Below are 20,082 nucleotides of genomic sequence, written 5' to 3'. Positions count from 1 at the left end.
CAGTATGGCGCCAGTGAGCGTTTTTTCGTTCGCGTATTTATTTATTTATTTATTTATTTATTTATTTATTTATTTATTTATTTATTTATTTATTTATTTATTTATTTATTTATTGATACTATCAGCCGAAATAGGGCCTGGATAGGAGTGGTTATATACTACATGATACAAGAACGAAAGGAAAAAAAAAGCGCGCAAAACAGTGCAAACAACAAACAGTGCGAAAATACAACAATAGGAGCGGTTTCGTACCGCACATTATCATAACGGAGTGGGAAAAAACGGTCGAAAACTTTAGAACAGAACAGTGCAAAACACTTCACGAGAATTATTGTAATACATCCTAATGTGGCAACTGAATGGAACAGGAAGTGGAAAACAGTCCAAAATACACCGATACCCAGTTCATCAGCATTCCATTTTCCACGGGCAATCCACTTGCTGTTTGAATTGCATGCAGTGTGCATATCTGTTAAACGTCGAGTTCTTAGGAAAGAAATGAGTGAAAGTAAGGTCGGTTCAGACACTGAAAGCAGTCTTGAGTCATGGCATTAACATGTTAGGATCTGGCCAGAAATCGCGTAATAATCAGCTTGGAAGACGGGATTATTTTCTGTGCAATCCAGGCACGATTTCCTGCTGAAATCTTAACATTTATACCCTTTCCCCCCCTCCACGGAAAATATTCTGCGACTGGATAATTTTACACATTCTGGAAGAGTACAGGTGTGCGTGTTATTTCTTCCGCGTGTACAGCGTCACCGCAGCTGGCGTATACTCTATTCCGGGGTGCACAGTAGAGGTAAAACCCCGGCCGCTTCCTAGCCATGGAGCTGCTGGGATGGTGTAGCGGCTGCTAGCACTGCCCGCCAACGTGAGTCGCATTAACGCACCTTCCCGTCGGCCAGCCTCCGTTCGTAGTGCTCCGCTCTCCAACCACGACGTATGCGCGATGCGGAGGTCCATTACACCGCGTGTCGCTTCGTCGTCAGGAATAGAGTGGCCCGCGTCGCGTAATTGTCCGCAAATGGCCTGCGCAGTGCCTCACTGTGCGTGCACTTTCACTTTCTAGTCCCCTCTTCCTGCACGCGGCCGCGAAGATAACTTCTAAAGCACACAACATACGCAGGGTATGAACTAGCGGTGTTTCGGAGGGGTAGCCCTGGAACACCTTGTGTGAAAATACGCTCTAAACTACAAAAAGAAGTAAGAAGAAATTCCCAGGACTATCTCGACTGTGCAACGCGAGATTCAGCGTTAGCTGTGCAGGCGTTTAGGTTTGGCAGGCGGCTGTTCCAAACAGAGCCACCCGTAGGCTTATGCGACCCAGGGTGGCAGGGACACATAAGGTGACATCAGGCGACGAGACACAAACAGACGCACAGCATTAATAAATGCCTTAACACATCCTACGTGGCGTCATGCCGGATGATAACCATACCCGGGTCGCCATGGAAACCATGGGTGAAAACCATGGTAACGCACCCACCGGTTACGCCGACGGCGACGAGAAAGCCAGGGACGGGCGCCTAACAGCTCTCGCTGTAAAACTGAGTGAGCTGCCCTCTAGCGCATTCCCTTTCAGGGTCAAGGTATGCTGGGGAACGCCTAAACAGGAGTGTGCTAAAGGACAGCTTACACCCTTTTTACTCCTTGATGGAGATTAGAGATTAGGCTTATTGGAGATTAGAGTGTAAGGATGCGGCGTTCGGATGGTGAAGTCGTGAAGGGCTTTCTTGCGGGGGTCCTAAGGGCTGTCAAAGCGGTCCTGAGCTCATCAGGAGCGGAACCATGCGAGTTAGCTACAAAAGCAACGGCAGAGGCATCGTCCAGCGCTTTCATTCGGGACATAGGGGCTATCTACGCAGATCAACGCGTTTGTATGAATCCGGCATAAGTGGGGTCGAATCGACTTATCGGGCTCAGGTAAAGCCTCGCGAATCGAGATGAAAGAATTTTGAAGTCGATCCGTATCTGATCACCTGCGGGAGGCGGATTGACTGAATTCGATCGACTAGGTGGCGCGCACGTAAGCGCGGTTCAGTTGAAGACTTACCCAGTAATTCTGGACAGAAGCATTTTTGAGCGGGAAACCGTTTATTAACGCAATTTTTTCATATAACGTAAGATTTCGCCATAAAAATTAATATATCCGCAGATCACCCGACGGCAGTCTTGTATTTTTTTTTTCTATTCACGTTTTGGCTGTCGTTAAAAGCGTTCCCCCATCGGTTTTCTACGGCAGTCTTAACTGTTCGATGCTATCGCTGGAAATACTTTAAGAAAAAGATTTTGCTACATATCAGAATAATAGAACATTACCATCAATATTTCCATAACAGCGTCATACAATGTTCCAATTTTCTAAATTTTTGCAAGAGAAGGCTGGACTTGTTCAGGTTGACGGGCGGGAAGCTTAAAAAACGATAGCAGTTATTTTGTCCAATAAAAACCAGGTTCTCGGAAGAACCGATTGCGCCTCTTAAACCGGTACAGCGCGCCGCAATCTTAGGCGGAGTGATTGCACCTTACGTCGCCCTGTTCGAAACAACATGCCCCAGCAGCTGAAGGATACAAAGTGTCTTTGATTGCTGTTGTCGAGTCGTGGTAAGCTTGCTTGGCCAGAAGCCAGATTAAATCCAATCGTATAAGGTTTCTATTGCACTTGCGTTATCGATAAGAACATTTACCAAGAGATTCGTGCCTGATAGCGAAGCTACCTAGCTCCTTATCGCCTGAAAATTGAGCAAAGAGGCTCAAGCAGTGACCTAACAAGCCAGAAAGCACTACACATAGTAAACAGAGCGACATCTACAGCATGCAACGCACAGTACAAAAGAAGGCACAGCAGATGTGATAGTCGGATCCACTGAAGAACAAATAAATGCCCTTCAAGTGAGAACCTGCGAGCGATGTCACGATAATAGGTCGAAGTCACTGGTTGCAGAACTTCCTTTGAAGGGCATCTTGCACTTCGTTCTTAAGTTATATAGATATCTATAGAAGTAATAAAAACCAATAGTCATGTGAACAAAACTTATCAGCGTCCAACGGCAGAAAAAAAAAGACATTATACCCCCCTCTCTAGAGACGTAACGGTCTTCAGTGAGGGACAAGCATCCGCGCGTATACCCTTCGCCGACCTAACACAGCTGCGTCCATACCTAACGGGAATTGCATGCAGCTGTCCAGCTGTGCTAACAAGACGGTAGCTGCTGCTGAATAACAAGAAAATTAAACGCCCAAGCATCATGACAGGCATTTCATGGCGGACAACATACAGCGGCAGTCGAGGAGGAAACCTTTTTCTGTTTAATACCACCTCGATGGATCATCAGCCTGACCACGCCCACTACAGGACAAGACCTCTCCAACATATCTCTCCAATTAACCCTGTTCTGTGCCAGCTGCGGCCACCTTATCCTCGCGAACTTCGTAATATCATCGCCAACCTAACTTTCCAGGTAAGCAATGTCCCTCAAAGGATGCATTTACAAAAAAAAATTGAAAGAAAAAAAAAGCCCGCTTCACGGCAAGCCTCGTGCCATTACTTGAAGTTAAAAACGAACTTCACGCTGTCTAGAACGACTGGTTCCTTATTTCTAGTCTCTTGCGGCAGATGGCGGTACAAGAAAAACAGCCTCCGATTCTTCCATTCGTAATGGGCGCCTTATTCCCGCTCTCTTGTGTCCTTTTTTTCGCCCCTTGCCTCTACTGAGTCGCTGTGCAAAGCGCAACAGAGAATCAAAGCGAAGTGAGCCCGTGCGCGAGCATTAAGTATTCACGCCATGCTACCGGCAAAGGGACACGCCGCTCAGGCCTACAGTGGCCCCCAGCAGTTTCATTACTCATGGAAGAACCCTCCCCGGAGAGCACGGGGAGCGCATGCAGAAAGTGGACATGACTCTCTGGCGACTTGCTACTGGGGTAAAGCGGATGCCATCCGGGACTGAGTCCTCCTTGGCATAATCAAATGCCGGTCTGTACCTGCCGCAAAAACATGTATCATTCTTCGGAGAGAGGAAAAAAAAAGAGCACTCTGCCATTGATATGCTGATGGTGTTGGCTGCATTTCTAGACGGAACGAAGATTCCCAGTGGTTGCAAAGTGCGAGGAAGACCATGTTGTGACTTAATCGTTCGATACGCGTTGAAGACAGTAGTGTGATCCTTTTCATCATCAACTACTACTACTACTACTACTACTACTACTACTACTACTACTACTACTACTACTACTACTACTACCATAAAGTGGCGGGTTCTATCCCAGCCGTCGGGGCCGTGTTTGTAGGGAAGCGAAGTACAAAGAGAGAGAGAGAGAACTTGTTGCCAGGAAGAAAGAAAAGGAAAGTGCACATGCCTTCCCACTGGCTCAAGCCGAGCCACAATGGCTACCACGTGCAGATAGTAGGAGAGTTGAAAGATGGGATAGAAAGACGGGATAGTAAAGGCGCACTAAAGACAAGGCCGATCCCGGAGGCAGTGCAATACCGGGCCAACCGGTGGCGAGAGTGAAGCATCCTTCAAACTCTCCGCCACATTTCCAAAAATAAGTCCAATTGGACCCGTAACAGATACTCGACGAGGTCCGAACTCGTAACAATAGCAATGAAGCCACCATCGAAGTACAATAGCGCCCTTGTGCTGTGCGAACTGAGCCCACGTCAAAGAGCCCCAGGTAGTCGGCATCGAAGTTCTGTCGACCACCCAAGGTCTCCTCCCAACAATATCTCTACAAACCTATTCCATAATTGTTTTCTTCAATTCACAACTACCCATTAACCTATCCATCCGCCATTACCCCCAGAATTGTCGCAGGACTGCTCCAGGAGTGTTGTTTGAATCTGCCCCTCTATGCTAACAAAGCTTGAATGAGCGCATAAATTATCAACCTGTAGTAGACGACGTGGCCCAGCGTAAACGTGTTTGCTTATTTGTAATTTATTTTCTCGTTACGAGGTACCCTCCACTCACTACCAAAAGGCCACTAGGAAAACCAACCGCGACCGACGTCCTTTCCATCATCAGCTTCTACTACCATCACTATTTCTGCTACTACCACCACTACTACTACTACTACTACTATGAAAACCACAACTACACCAGAGGAAATCCCACACAAATCTATCTCGGTAAAAGTAGTTGATGTGGTACTAAGGAGCTGTAAGAAAAGAACAACTGCATAAAATGAACCACGAAAGTACTTTTTTTGGCCCCCTGCAACAGTGATATTTATAAGCCCAGCTCATGCTCAAGAAATCAGAACTCCGTCTCGCTGGACGAAGGCGCCAACGTTTGCTAATGATCTTCGATAGGCAGCTACGAATGAGTGATGCCGGCGGAGGGGGACCGGAGATTGGCGGCGCAGATGCAGCTAAGGTTTCACTGCTCCCAGTACGTGGGCGTCAGTTCAGTGGAAGGCAGGCCCCTCGGGAACCTCGAGCAGCCGGCGATTCCGACAACTACACTCTACTGAGGGGGAGGGGTCGCCGGAGGAGGAGGATGGAAGAGTACGAAGCAGGATGTGATTGGCAGGAAAGAGCAGAAGAGAAGAAGCGAGACGAGATGAAAATAAAAGGCACAGTGAGGGAAAAAAGGGGAAAACGTAGGAAATGCGAAACACGAAAGGAAAGGCAGCAAGACAAAGAGAAACAACGAGAGAACTAAATAAGGAATAAAAGCAAGGAATCAAAGTAACAAGGAGACAAAGGGGGAAAGAGGGGAGAAACAATAAAAAAAGCACACAGGGAAAATGGAGAAAGGAACGGAAGAAAAAAGCGGGAAAAGAGAATGAATTCAGGGAGAAAGAATCAAAGGGAAAGGAAGCGGAGGAAAGACAAAGGAAAATACCACAGGAAAAAAAAAATATCAACAAGGAAAATCCATAAGGGTGAAACGATCAGAACAAGTAAGAGAAGTTGAAGACAGCACAAACGAATCGCAAAGAAACAGCAGGCAAATGAAGAGGACATCATGAAGGAAAGAGAGAAAAAAAAAGATGAGATCAAGTGAATACAAAGAAAAAAAGAAAGAAGAATAGAAAGGATGAAAACAAGAAAAAAGAAGAATAGAAAGGATGAAAGAAAGAAAAAAAGAGAAAGAAAGAACGAAAGGAAGGAAGAACGGATGAAAGAAATAAAATGAAACAAAGAACAATGATAACAAATAAAGAAACAACAAATATAGAACGAAAGAAAGAAAGAACGGAGGAAATAAATAAAATGAAACAAAGAACAATGACAAGAAACAACAAAGAAAGAAAGAAAGAAAGAAAGAAAGAAAGGAAGAAAGAACGGAAGAAAGAAGGAACGAAAGAAAGAATGAAAGAAAGAAGGAAGGAAGGAAAGAAAGAAAGAAAGAAAGAAAGAAAGAAAGAAAGAAAGAAAGAAAAAGGGAAAGAAATGAAGAAAGGAAGAAAGGAAGGAAGAAAGAAAGAAAGAAAGAAAGAAAGAAAGAAAGAAAGAAAGAAAGAAAGAATAGAGGAAATAAATGAAATGAAATAAGGAAAGATGACAAGAAAGAAAGAAGGAAGGAAAAGTGAAACGCGGTCAGTCGCCGTCTCCTCACGCTTGCAGTGCTCTGCTCCTGCAGTGCACAGCGGCCGGGGCGGCGCGCCCCCGATTTCGGGTCGAGACAAGAACGTGCAAAGCGACTCGGTGCACGCGCTACCGCCGCCGCGCCCCGATCTCAAAAACGCGCGCCCAGAAAAAGAAGAGAAAAAAAAAACGCGATCGGTCGCAGCGAGAACAGAGGAGAAGGAGGAGTCCACTGCATCCGAAGAACATACCGTGCCAGCGAGCCGGATCGCGGGCAGCCGGTTTTCAGCCGCTCTCACTCCCTCTCCCCCTCTCTCCATTTCTGAACGCCTTTCCTTTCTCCACAATTTCCATTCTTCGTGCCGTTCTTTCTATCCCTCCTGAATATACCTCTCCTACTCAGTTGTATTTTTCTTTAGTGCACTGCTCCCTTCTTCACGGAGACAACGACAAAAACCTATCTGGAATCGCGCTGCTTTTGCTTCGACTCTTCTTGCCGCTGCATCCAAAGTCCATCGGTCGACTTTTTGCACCCGCAGAGATACTCGAAGATGTGACTTTGAATGCTGTGCGAACTGGCGATGCCGGCACAGCTCTCTTTTATCCTAGTGATTTCTTTCTCGCTTTTATGTCTCCGCTTGAATTCGCTCCCCGGGTTTGCATGTGCCGGCCTCCTCTTCTGGATGCGTCCCATAGTTTCGTTTTTATCCCTCTAGCTCTTTATCTTTACGGCTTCACTTCGCATTCCCACGCTGATATTTTCCCCTTTTTGTTTACGTTCTTTTGCCCATGCGCACCGTCGGCGGTTTGGCCGGCCGAATTCCTGCCAGGTTTTACCGCCCATTACACCCACTGTTCAGGTCACCTCGACTAAAGTCAAGCGTACTTTTCATGCACGTATATTTTTACTGCTTTTCATTTCGGAGCATACCCTTCTCTCTCATTCTCTACAGGCGTTGGCCCTGCGAGTGAGAGGGCCGAGAGAGCGCTGCAATGCCGGGGGAGGGGGGGGGGGGAGTAAAGAAAGCGGAATGGATTGCTCGGCCCCTGCATCGAATCTGGCTGCGACTGTGTTGTGCGAACTGCTCTGAAGGAACTTATCACTCGGCAGGAGCGGCCTTGTTTCGAGCATCAGCAGGACGACGACCTTGGGTCACGTGACCAGGTAGAGGAGGTTAGCGGACCGTTCCCGTACTTCGATGGACGATCATGAGCCTTCCGAAAGCGTCGATGTCCTTTCCTTGCGACATGTTCGGGAAGCGTCCACTCAAAGCTTCGTTCGTGGAAAAGCAAAACCAAAGGCATTGCAGTGCAAGCCCCCTTTTGTAGCGGAGACCTAGTTAAGCCGTGTTTAATATAATTCGAGCGCTTGCTTGCCAAACAGGCAGAATGCATTTAGTAAACACCCCAGGCAGTAAACCTTAATGCCGTTGACGGCGCCATACGCGGAAAACACAATTGCTCTCCGCTGATTCCGTCTTGTAAGGTGTAGCAGAGTGGATGTTTTTTGGAGACACTCATCCAATTCCTCGATGACTGATGCACAGTACGTCGTCTTCTCCGAAATAAGAATCCAGCTATAGGCTCACTTTCAAAGTCTAAAACCACGCTCTCAAATGCGGCAACAACACAGGGTGGCTTTTGAGTTGCGCTCGTGGTGTCAACCGCTAGGTGTCGCTCTGGACACCCCCCCAATAAAAAAAAAATTTAACGAAGAAGATGACACATGTGCTGTGTGTGGTAAATATGTAGAAACAATAGAACACCTCATCCTAAAATGCGATGGTATCCATCCCGATGTCGATGCAGGCACAGTCACTCTTACTGAGGCCTTAGGGTTTAGAGATGACAATAGTCATGTAAATAAATCTGCGGTGGAAATTAGCAAAAAGCGATTGGAGGACTGGTGGTACAAAAGCAGAGAGGTGACGTAAGTTTTAAAGTGCAGGAAGACGTTTTTTTTTTAAAGGAAATGGCGAATTGTATTAACAACTTACAGCAGAGTAAACAAAAATAAAGGAAAAAAACTGAGCATAGTGGCAACAACCACTGCCCCGTTTCAAAGGGGATGCTCCTACCTTCCATCCATCCATCCATCCATCCATCCAATGATAAACATGTGTCTGTCTAACCATTTACCGGAAAACTTACAATACTCACCTTTCTACAAGGCTGAGAATTGAGACTACTGCAGGACCCCTTCCTTCCCATCACAACACACACTCCAAGATCCACATTATAGCCAGGTGTGCCTAGATCGCAAGGCAATGCTGTGAATGATCTCGAGAGCTCCTACTCCCTGATACAGCTGAGATTGTTTACAAAACTGAAAGTTCCCATTGCGCCTACTTATGGAAGCGACGACCGCTAATAGCTGCTCGCCATTGCTCATTGACTTGCAGTCGCCTGGCCAAGCGCGATCCTATGTAACCACGAGGAAACAAGGCACGCAAAGTTGACAGGAGAGTCAATCACGCCCGACAAATCAGCTGCTATTCAACGACGGAACCATAAGTACAAACCAACTTCCCCATCAAAACCAGCGCCGCTGAAAAGTCGCGCCGATTATGCCGAGGTATACGGAAGTACGTGCCTACGCAGCTGGCCCTTTTTATGCAGCTTCCCGGTGCAATTTCCAGCCACAGAGCTGCGAACAAAGAACAAGAAAGTATGTGATAAAGCAGGAGGGCGACTTTGCACATCGTCGCCGAGTTGTGAATTCAGGCCTGCCTCACATTGTCGAGGCCGGAAGCAGGGATACCAGGCCGAGAAAGGACTGGCTCCAGGTCTTCTTGTATCTCATTTCTATACCCGGACACGCGTGTGTCTAGAGGCGGGGACATAAAAAGAAAAAAAGAAGTTCCGGACAGAGCGAGGAACGCCTTCCTGTTGTCCGACGGAAGACCGAGCTATTTCGTCTACCTCTCTCCTAACACCTCCTTCCCTGCCCCATAAGCCTTGCGTCTTTCTCTCCTCCCTCGGACTCGCCCTGCCGCCGTCTTCGTCGTGGTGCGGGATGTCCGCGGCCGAAGTGGAACGGGCCCGCACAGACGGCGTGGCGCGCTGCAACAGGCGACGTCTATCGCACGATCTGGGCGCACTCGTTCGCCCCGCTGCCTCCGTGGCTTCGTGCGTGCTCCCGTTTTTCGCTATTAGTTGGGTGCACCGCTTCACTGAGAGGCTGCGGGAGTGGCATTCCGACCGACAGGGAAAGTGTGCACGCAATGCGACACTGCCAGCGTCCATCTCTGAAGAGGCCTGGCGTCGAACCGTGAAGAGATGGCCCAGCTTGGGCCATTGGGTGGGCTTGTAGAGCTTGCGATAGTGCGAGGTCATGAAAGCTCATGAGCCGAGAAATTAGTCTAGGATGATGTAACATCGGCGTTCATTGCGTGGAGCTGCTTTAACTACTGTAGCCTATACCCTAATCACACCCGTTACTTTGCAGTTATTTTTCGAACTCCACTTTGACTGTTCATTTCCTAGCTACTGCTCCGCATGAAAATCTGGACCCTGTCATTTCTCCTGTTCTGTTGGCTGGTACAGCCACTTCACCGCCCTAACAGTGGAGTGCCTAGCTGTCGTCGGTACTACTGGATGACCAGTTTGCCTTGGACAACCAGGCGTATTGCGAGCGGAGTAAAATGAAAATTGGGATTTTAGGGAAAGGAAATGGCGCAGTATCTGTATCACATAACGGCGGACACCTGAACTGTGCCGTAAGGGAAGCGATAAAGGAGAGAGTGAAAGAAGAAAGGAAGAAAGAGGTGCCGTAGTGGAGGGCTCCGGAATAATTTCGACCACGGAGTGCTTGATTTGAGTTTTTTATTAAAATTACTCTGACTCGCTCTTTTCGCAGCAACTATGCGGAGTAGTCAAGGTCAGTCAAGGAGTTTCACACACATATGCGTGAGAGTAGAAAATATGTTGTTAACGGTACAAACACTCCCGAACTTCTCGGCCACGCCGCAACCAGTGCTGCTTTTTTTTTTAATTGGTTCTGGGGGAAAGGAAATGGCACAGTATCTGTCTCATATATCGTTGGACACCTGAACCGCGCCGTAAGGGAAGGGATAAAGGAGGGAGTGAAAGAAGAAAGGAAGAAGGAGGTGCCGTAGTGGCGGGCTCCGGAATAATTTCGACCACCTGGGGATCTTTAGCGTGCACTGACATCGCACAGCGGACGGGCGCCAAAACGCACTTTCCGTAGGTCTCGCTTGTAAGACTGATATTTGCTAACCAGAGGAGGTGTCCGTTGGGGCCTTTTAAAGCCGGCGTACAGAAGTTTACAAGCAGTGACACCCTTGAAGTCTTCTTCAATGCCTCCACGACGCGAAAACTTCTCGTGGATCCTGTAGAACTTCCAGTCCCCTAGAGGACATGGTGCAGGCCTGAAGTGTTGGCTTTGGTGGAAAAGAACGGAATGATAGCGGTGACAGCGGCAAGGCGGGGACCGGGAGGATGAACATCAGTTCGAATTCTTCTTGAAGAGTGGACTCAAGGCCTCTGTGTCGACATGTTCGTGACTTCTACATGTTCGCGACTTCTACGGACCATTCTGTTAGCGCCGGCCCGTCAGGAAACATACGGGGAGAGGCTGGATCAGGAATCCCAGAAAATGTCATGTAGTGGGGTTGCGTCCATTTAGTCTTAGGGACAATGATTGATTATTCATTGGTTGGTTGATTGATTGATTGATTGATTGATTGATTGATTGATTGATTGATTTATTGATTGATTGATTGATTGATTGATTGATTGATTGATTGATTGATTGACTGACTGACTGACTGACTGACTGATTGATTGAATGAATAAATGAATGAATGATTGAACTTTGAATATGGCCCACAGATTACGTTATTCAGCAGATGTTGGTTTCTGGCGAGGATTCCAGGAATGTCACAAATATAAATATCGACACCTTGTTGTTTCGGTATGACCTCTAGCTCCTGACGCACTTAAGACATGACGGGGGCGGCGGTAGGGAAGTTTCATAAACTTGGATGGTGCCCATGTGCATTACTGGCCCGCGCAAGTCCTGTCACTTTATTCGTATCCTTCCCGTATTGCCAGAAAAAAAGTAAGGCGCTGAAAAGTTCGTTCATGTAAACGAAAAACTAATCGCGCAGAAACCGCAAGGTGTCTTCCCAGGCATGCACGCCGGATACTGCAGGCTCGAACTACGCTCGCACTTTGAGGCAGTAATGACAGCTAAGGTACAAGCTGCCCTGAATAACAATAAAGACCACCTATATCTTTTAAAGCTGGCACAGTAATCTGGTGTGCAAGTCACTCTCCCCTCTATACAGGGTGCTTAACCGAAGACTTCACACAATTTTTAAATATATCCCTTCCCTTACGGCGCGGTTCAGGTGTCCAAAAATATATGAGAGAGATACTGCGCTATTTCCTTTCCCCAAAAACCAATTATTATTATTATCGTTTTTGAGTTGGAAGAGCGCTTTTTACTGCACAACACTCTCAGCAGCGTAGTACATCACAATACAGCTAAGCTGTGCTAACTAGCAGGCTGGTTAACTTATACTGAATTGTTACCTTTTTTGATTATTACTTTTAGGCTCCTTAATTATTGAGAGACATGTAGGCCACCGCAATTAATATCCATTTCAGTTTTTTAAATTTCCAAAACGCGGTTGCCCTCGGTGCTGTAGCCCAAACTAATTTTGGCTACATCGCGCCAAAATACATGCACTCTCGAGAAGCTTACAGACAAAGCAACCTCTTCAGTGCACGTAACTCGTCAAATAAGCCAAAACTCTGCGCCGTATGTAGCCTCCTGCGCAGATAATTGTCCCGTATGAACACGGGGTACAAACCGTCTGAAACTTTCCGTTAGTTAATACGCTGCACTAAATGTAATAACTGCTTAAATTTAGCAAGGATGCTTCTTTCCCTCATGCTGCAAAGTAGCGAGAAAAAGTGCCACGCGAAAATTCGCTGTTTCTTTTTTTACTACCTTCTCATTCCATAAGTTTCAGCTGGAGATTTTTTTTTTTCAGTCTTTGAAAAAGACCAGTTTTTTCAGCCTTAGGCTGAACTGCAGCGCACGCGTTGTTGGTTATTCCACCTAAATATCCGCTTAGTAAGATTACACGTTTAAAAGTTAGCGGGCGTTCAGAAACACTCGTTTCGGCCCGCTCTTACCTAGACTGATGCACTGGCCCGAACTTAGAAGGATAGGTTATAATTGTATCCAGATGGAGCTTGTAAGAATAGGGGGACGAAGAGGGTGAAGAAAAGAAGACGAAGAAGAATCAGAGGACATCATCATCATCATCGTCAACTTCGATAGCACGCAGAGGTTTCCGCTGGCAGTCAGCAGGGATGCCCACCTGCAGAAGTTGCATAGAGCGCTCGGGCTTGCGTATCTAATTTTTTTTTTCCCCTGAAAGGCTGTCGGCAGATTCAGACACGTACCACGGTATCCGCGCCGAAAAGTCAATGCCGTACGCTGGTCAAGGCAACCCTCGAAGCTTCGGTCTCCTGTGCACGCAATTACCGGATGCCGATTGCCCGAAGAGAGGAAGAGACGCGATGGAAACAGACCGAAGGGAGAGAGAGAGATAGGGGCAGCGTTGTCCGCGGCGTCTCGGGCAACCCGGAAAGTAAAGCGACTCGTGTGAGCAACGCACGCGCGCGCTCCGCTTTCGCTCGCACACGGGAGCTGGCCGGCCTTCTCTCTGTGGCCGTTCGGAAAGCAATAACACTCGCAACAAACAAGAACGCGCTCCTCAGGTAGTGCATGAATTGGGCTGGTGCCGCTGCTATGCGGGTTGCCGCACCCGCTGTGGTGGTGGTGGTGGTGGTTGTAGGGGCCCGCTTGGTCCTATCTCCCGCGTTGCTTGTTTGGCTTCCTCCCGTCCGCTGTATTGTCCGCCCATTGCGTTTGCGTACATTTTTGGATACTTCTTTTTTTTCTCTCTGCGCTTTTACGCTTAGCTTCCGTGTCCGCGCTGCTCCTGGAGGAGGAAGTGGGGCGTCCGATGAGCAGTTTACGCCACATTTCTTCATCGCTGTTGCGTTCAACAAAGATTGCCGTAGAGAGGAAGTTCTCTAACGGAACGACGCAGTATTACGAGTAACAGTATCAGCAGCAGCAGCAGCAGCAGCAGCAGCAGCAGCAGTAGTAGTAAAGTACTAGTGGTGGAAGCAGTACTAGCAGCAGCAGCAGCAGCAGCAGTAGTAGTAGTAGTAGTAGTAGTAGTAGCAGTAGTAGTAGTAGTAGTAGTAGTAGTAGTAGTATTGCTAGAAGCACTACTAGCAGCAGTACTAGTAGAAGAACCGTCAGCTGCAATAGTAATAAAGCAGTTGTAGCAGCCGCAGTGGAGTCTATTTATTGTAGTAGCTAGTAGCAATAGTAGAATTAGTAGTAGTAGTAGTAGTAGTAGTAGTAGTAGTAGTAGTAGTATTGCATTAATAGTAGTAGCAGTAGTAATAAAGCAGTTGTAGAAGTGCAGTAGTAGTAGCAGTGCAGAAGCAGTAGTAGTGAAGCAGTTGTAGTGGCAGCAGCAGTATTAGCAGTAGTAGTAGTAATGAAGTGCTAGTAGCAGTAGTGCAGAAGTAGTAGTAGTAGTGGCAGCAATATTAGTAGTAGTAGTAGTAGTAGTAGTAGTAGTAGTAGTGCAGTAGTAGTACTTCAGTTGTAGCAGTATTAGTAGCACAAATAGTAGTAGAGCAGTAATACTAATAAATCAATCTAGTCGTAATACTAATACTCCGGAGCAAGAAAAAAGCGCCACGTTCAGATATTGTCAAAATGGAATGCTATCCATGCAAGAGGAAATGCTCTGTTAGCGTGGCCTGTGCGGTCACCATTTCCTCGTTTGGCCTGGTAAATCTATGAACGTAAATGTAAATCTTTTTTACTGTAAAGAAAGTAAGCCGCACTAGTGATCGCACTAAGAGGGAACATCTGAGCAGCGTCATAAAGAAAATAATGGAGGGCGGTCAACAAAGGAAGAGAGAGAAAGAAGCGCTGCCGTAGTGGAGGGCTCCGGAATCATTTAGACCATCTGGTGCTCTTTAACGTGCACTGGCACCGCACTGCACACAGGCGCCTCTCACATTTCGCCTCCGTCGAAACGCGGTCTATAGACTTCTGTTCATAAAGTCTATAGACAAACCCAGAGAACAGTCTATAGGGAATACAAATCATATGGACAGTCTATATATTGACAATCTATATATTTATGGCCATACATTTTTAGTAGACTTTTGTCTATGACTATGAATAGAGTGTGAATAGACAAAAAGGAATCTCTATAGGAAGGCAATAGAGGCTATAATAAGCCTATAGACTGTCTACAGACAATTTTTGTTAGGACGACCCCCCGACCTCGTGAGTAGAGTGGGGGAGTTAGGTACGAAAGAAAGGAGTGCGGGACAGCAGCAACTGCCTGCATTGCCCGGGTGGAAGGGCTCTCACAATAAATTGTGAGAGCCCCTTTCTCCCGAGTCGCGACGCGTCACATCTGGGCCAAAAGATGCGCTACCATGCGGCGAGGAACTCAACTACGCGCTACGAGCTCTGAATTCAACCCACCTTAAAAAATCGTGGCTTATCAGCAAGTTTTCTTTTTAAATTTTTAGTCGAAGTCGGAAGAAGACAAAAACTAAAACGACCATGAAGCTACTTTCAGAAATTTGGATTCCAGCGAAAAATTTCACTCAATACAAAGGAAGTATAGAACAAAGCTGTGACACTTTCTCGAGTGGAAGGAATTGCCACAGCTTGATAAATTTATGACACACGGCAAGAATGACAAGGTTCTGAAAGGGAATACGCGCGGAGGTCTGCCTAAGCCTCCGCTGCAATCTTCTGTGCCTTTCACATCGTCCTCGCGTGTTGGCGGCAATCTGTATTGAGGGTCACAATCGCGTAAACAGTCTCGCGAACTCGAGAAAATGCGAGTGCGTTTCGTCGAAAACACTGCAGCGTTAACCGACATGCAAGAAACACAAAAAAAAGACTGGGGCGAAGGCGTCTGTCCGTCCTTGCCTCAGCCCTTATAAAAATCATCTATAGAAAGTCTATAGACTGCTTATAGACTCTATTGCCTTCCTATAGATATTTATTTTTCTCCTTCCATAGTCCATAGACTGTCTATAGACAAAAGTCTACTAAAACTGTACGGCCATAAATCTATATGTTGCCTGTAAACTGTCTATGGGATTTGTATTGCCTATAGACTGTTCTCTAGGGTTTGTCTATAGAGAGTCTATAGACTTTATGGACATAAGTATATGGACATTCTATATATACACTGTCTAAAATCATTTTTGTAAGGGAGGTCCTCGCTGCAAGGCGATCGGCATCGTAGGTTTTCGGCAGCGCAAATACAAACAAGGACAAAACAAAAGGCAAAATACGGCGTCTCCAGGATTACTAGCACCAATGGGTGCAACGCTATTCTCGAGAAATGAGTCTTTTGAACTGGAACCTTAAGCTGACAACTCTCTATCTTATTGTGCGTGCATATCATCAGCAACAGCACAGCTGCTTTGGCTGAGCGACAAAGGCAACTCCCATCGATATCCGATAAACCGTGCCTTGTGCCAGCTGCGGCCACTTTAGTCCCGAAAATTTCTTCTCTCATCGGTCCACACGACTCTCTTCCTCTCTGTTCTGCTCTTACCTTTCCTTGGAACCTGCGCCTTTACCCTAAGGGATCGTTGGTTATATATGTGTCTTCTGCATTGCATGTCCTGCTTATGCCCATTTCATTTTCTTAACATGACTTCGATATTGTTACCTCTCGCTTGTTCCCTAATTTTCCCTCTCATTTCCTTGCCGTAGCTGGCTGCACTATACTCATTTTAGCTTTAATCCTTTCAGTTAGCCACCGCCTTTCGGCACCATATGTGCTGGCAGCGTATTCCGACGGCAACACCACTTAACACTGAGAAAGCCACCCACTGGAGAAAATTGTTAAGCACCAAAGGGCCCAAACTGTATTCCTGAGACAGTAAGTTCAGAGACTGTAAAGACCAGCTCGGCCACAGAATTGATCGTTCTTTCAAACTGCAAAAACAGGACCGGAGCTTTCGATGAACGCGAAATACTAAGGCGCCCGTTTGGTGTGCAATGTAAACGCACGCTGAAGAACCCCTGGACGTCGAGATTAATCCGGAGGACTCAACTATATACGTAGACTGTCAGCCTGCGCGCGCCTTAAATAACACCCATTTGAGTGACCCGGTAACGAAATCTGATCAGAGTTGCTCTTTCTTATTCAGGTACCACCGGATAGTTTAGTCGTAGTTAACCATAGCTCCCGTGCTAACGAATCTATGTTGCAATCGCTGCAATCGTGTTACGATCATACGAACCGTGTTACAATCGCACGAATCATGTTGCAATCTGCGTTACAATCACAAGAGCTTTGCGCCTGAGTGGCCCCGTTTGGAAATCGATAAGGGCTATAGAAATCACAAGGATGATACAAACCAGGCACTCAGAATAAACGTTTACCAGCTTCAGAGTGAGCAGACAAGGCGGGGAGATTGGGTTGGGGGGGGAGGTTGGCCGGAAGGGAAGAAGCGCTCATTTTCTCAGCCCCAGGTTGCAGCAGAGCACTTGCGCTGAATTGCTGGCAATGAATGCAAGCAAGCACCTTAGCTTCCTCGCGTGTTGAAATAACGTAGCTGAACCATAGCGCACGTGTCCCGTTTCCTGTGCGAAAGATGTATGCTGCTCCGCCCCATATCTCGGTCCCAGTAGGGGCCGATAATCTTGCACCGCCTGAGCTATCAAAGAAGGTGCAGCTGCAGTTTATACGGGGCGTGCTATTCCACTCAAGAGGCGGGGGGGGGGGGGGGTAGTTATTAACGACCGCGCCCGGCGAGTATATGTTCCTTGCGTGAGGAGCTTCCGGGAAGAGCAGGGCGTGTGGATGGTCTGGTTGGTTTATTATTACGAAGATAGAGAGATAAGAAGAGAAAACTAACAGGGCGATCTAAGCGGAGATATACAGGGAGCAGAAGCCGAGAGTGCTTCTTAGGACACATCGTAAAAGTGGCCGTTGCGCAATAAATGAAAACTTTGCCCCGCATTCAGACGGGTTGATCATCCGATTAAAGTGCGCGGGAATACCGCCAGCTGGCATCTATGCCAGCGCAGTCATTTGTGTCCTGTGTCCCCTCCTTTTTTTTAGCATGTATTATTCTTTTTCTTTCCAACTGGAGCGTAAGAAGCATGGTTCGCGACAATAACTACGTGGGTGTGTTGAGCGAAGCCATCCCACGAGACGACAGTGATTTATGACACGAAATGCTGGCTCGTTTTGATAGCTCGCTGCTGCTGCCGCTAGTGTGTCTTTTCTTTATGTGCGTTCGTGTGCATGCGCGTGTGTGCGTGAACAAGTGGACATGAGGAGGGCGGGGGGGGGGGGGGGGGGGGGTGTTGGTCACGTTGACTGAGATCTGGTGGAACGAACAGAAAGAAGCTGTGGCTCAATTGTACCAGCGACTGTGTGTCGGTGGTAGTGATTTTTATTGAAAAAACAAAACACAAGTTAAGGATGGGAGCCTGCCGCGGAAACTGCTACCTATTATCTTAAGCACCTGGCGGCGGCCGGCGGAAATAAAGGGTCCAGGGGAAGAAGACAGGGGGGCGAAAAAACAATAGGAGGATAGGTAGGAAGAATAGGGGTGAGAAACTACTTATAACTATATAAAAAGCCACAGTCACGCACGCATTCACACAAAGAAAAATGATATGAATCTCTTACGCACTGATGTCCTGTTACTGTTCCGCACTCCACACAAGCGGTCATTGTGAAACTATATGTATAACACCGTCCGCAAATCTAGCGCGAATGCTCGACTTTAGCACCGCAAGACGTCGGGCACTCGGTCCGAGACCATGCATGCTATAAGGTTGCTTCACGGCACCCACTATCGCGAGCCGCCGCAAACATCATGCAGCGTGGTCTCGGACCCGGCCATCAACCCTCCGAATTCGTGTTAAGTTAACCGGCGACGGTATACGCACAGTATACAGATATATACTGCACAAAACCGCGCGCGCAACGAGTCCTATCAGGGTGTATGAGAGGTGTGAATCCAAACTCCTCTACTGTCACAACTGTCAAAAGCTCAACTGTCACAACTACATTTTCAGCGTCTTTCTGCAAAACCGTCGAGAAGACGGCCGACGACCTTGAATATGATAATATCACTGAAGTAATAACGAAGTAAAACGAATGGAAGCAAAACATTTTTTTCATAGCGATGCATTTTCGAATCAGCCTCTCTAATCATATACTAGATCTAACTTGTAGCAAAATAAGCCAATGTTAGGTATCAATCCCGTTGGCCATAATCTCGGAATTAAATCTGAGAATGTGGGTCAAGTGAGTCGCCTATAGAAGACGTTCCGTGAGTTTCACTGCCGCTAAGTTTTTGTCTGCCTTATTGATGAGGCCGTGCCAGTCACAGCGAGGCTTAACTCAAGGCTCTCTCGGATTCAGAGCCCATCGGTCACGCCCTCATGTCCGGAGGCCGAACCTCACTCGGCCCCTGTGACACGTAGAGCCTAGTAATTAAAACTCGGCCAGAAACTGCGACTCAAACTCGGAGGAGACGACCTCTAAGCCTTTAAGCTTCGCGCGCACACACGGACACACATGCGGCAACTCCTCCTCCGCGCGTATCGTGTCAGTGTGTAGCGGTCTGCCCCTACGAGTTTCTACCAGATTAGATATTCTAAAGACGTTAGGGAGGCATCCGCGGAAGGGAGTTAAATTACCATTCCCGTCACAGCTAACACAGTGAGCGAAATTAGTTGCCAAGCGCGAAAAGATGAAACGTTTTGAAGCCGATGAAAGTGAAAACTGTCATCCTCACAACGTGTCCCCCTGTGATCGCATTCTTCACATCTTTGTCGCCAGGGGGGAGATCACTTAAGCCTTCTGTTGACTGCTAACGTATACTTCCTTTGTATAAAGGACTACTCAACGGCGTAGTATCCGATTACTTAAAACTCCCGCACACACCTACTGCACAAAGGGAAAACGAGAGCTTTCGGGAATATAACTAACGTGGTTAAGTGACCAGGCATGCTTTCCCAGGGGATCCTTGTAGAGTGTGCTGTCATAGGAAAATAAACAGAACAAGATTCAACGTAAAAAATGGCGGGGGGACCAGTAGAAATAAAAAAAACAATTAACCACTTATTCACCGGGCAACATGGCACTCACCACTGTCCCGATACAAAGGGAATGACAGTAGTTATCTATATAGGCATGAGTGGGGAGAGATAGGAAGAGGCCTAAGTACGGCTATTGATCTCACTTATCCTGCTCGAAGGAGGCTGGAACATTTCGTAAAACAAATTTATGCCTCTGTAAAAAATTAACACTTAAAGAAAGTGAAGAACAAATAAAACGAGATTAATTCATTATTGACAAGATCCGACAAGCCAAACCAAGCCATCGGTATTAGCGCCGTGTCCAAGCTGTGACGAGGAGCTGTGTCCACATAACTGCTCTAACGTGCAAGCATTGCGTACCGGGCCGACG

General features: G+C 47.1%; 1 protein-coding gene and 1 pseudogene across 1 annotated transcript in view; both read right to left on the bottom strand.

Moving 5' to 3' along the window:
- LOC144100917 (uncharacterized) overlaps nt 1–20,082 on the bottom strand; it is a 348,220-nt gene that overhangs the window by 220,476 nt on the left and 107,662 nt on the right. The gene's annotated exons all lie outside the window — the stretch shown is intronic.
- LOC144102905 (U2 spliceosomal RNA) lies at nt 4,460–4,620 on the bottom strand (annotated as a pseudogene).

This window comes from Amblyomma americanum, chromosome 8 (assembly GCF_052857255.1).
Source record: "Amblyomma americanum isolate KBUSLIRL-KWMA chromosome 8, ASM5285725v1, whole genome shotgun sequence".
In the NCBI taxonomy this organism is placed as follows: domain Eukaryota; kingdom Metazoa; phylum Arthropoda; class Arachnida; order Ixodida; family Ixodidae; genus Amblyomma; species Amblyomma americanum.
Note: the sequence above shows the minus strand (reverse complement) of the source record. Positions and strands in the feature narration are given on the sequence as shown.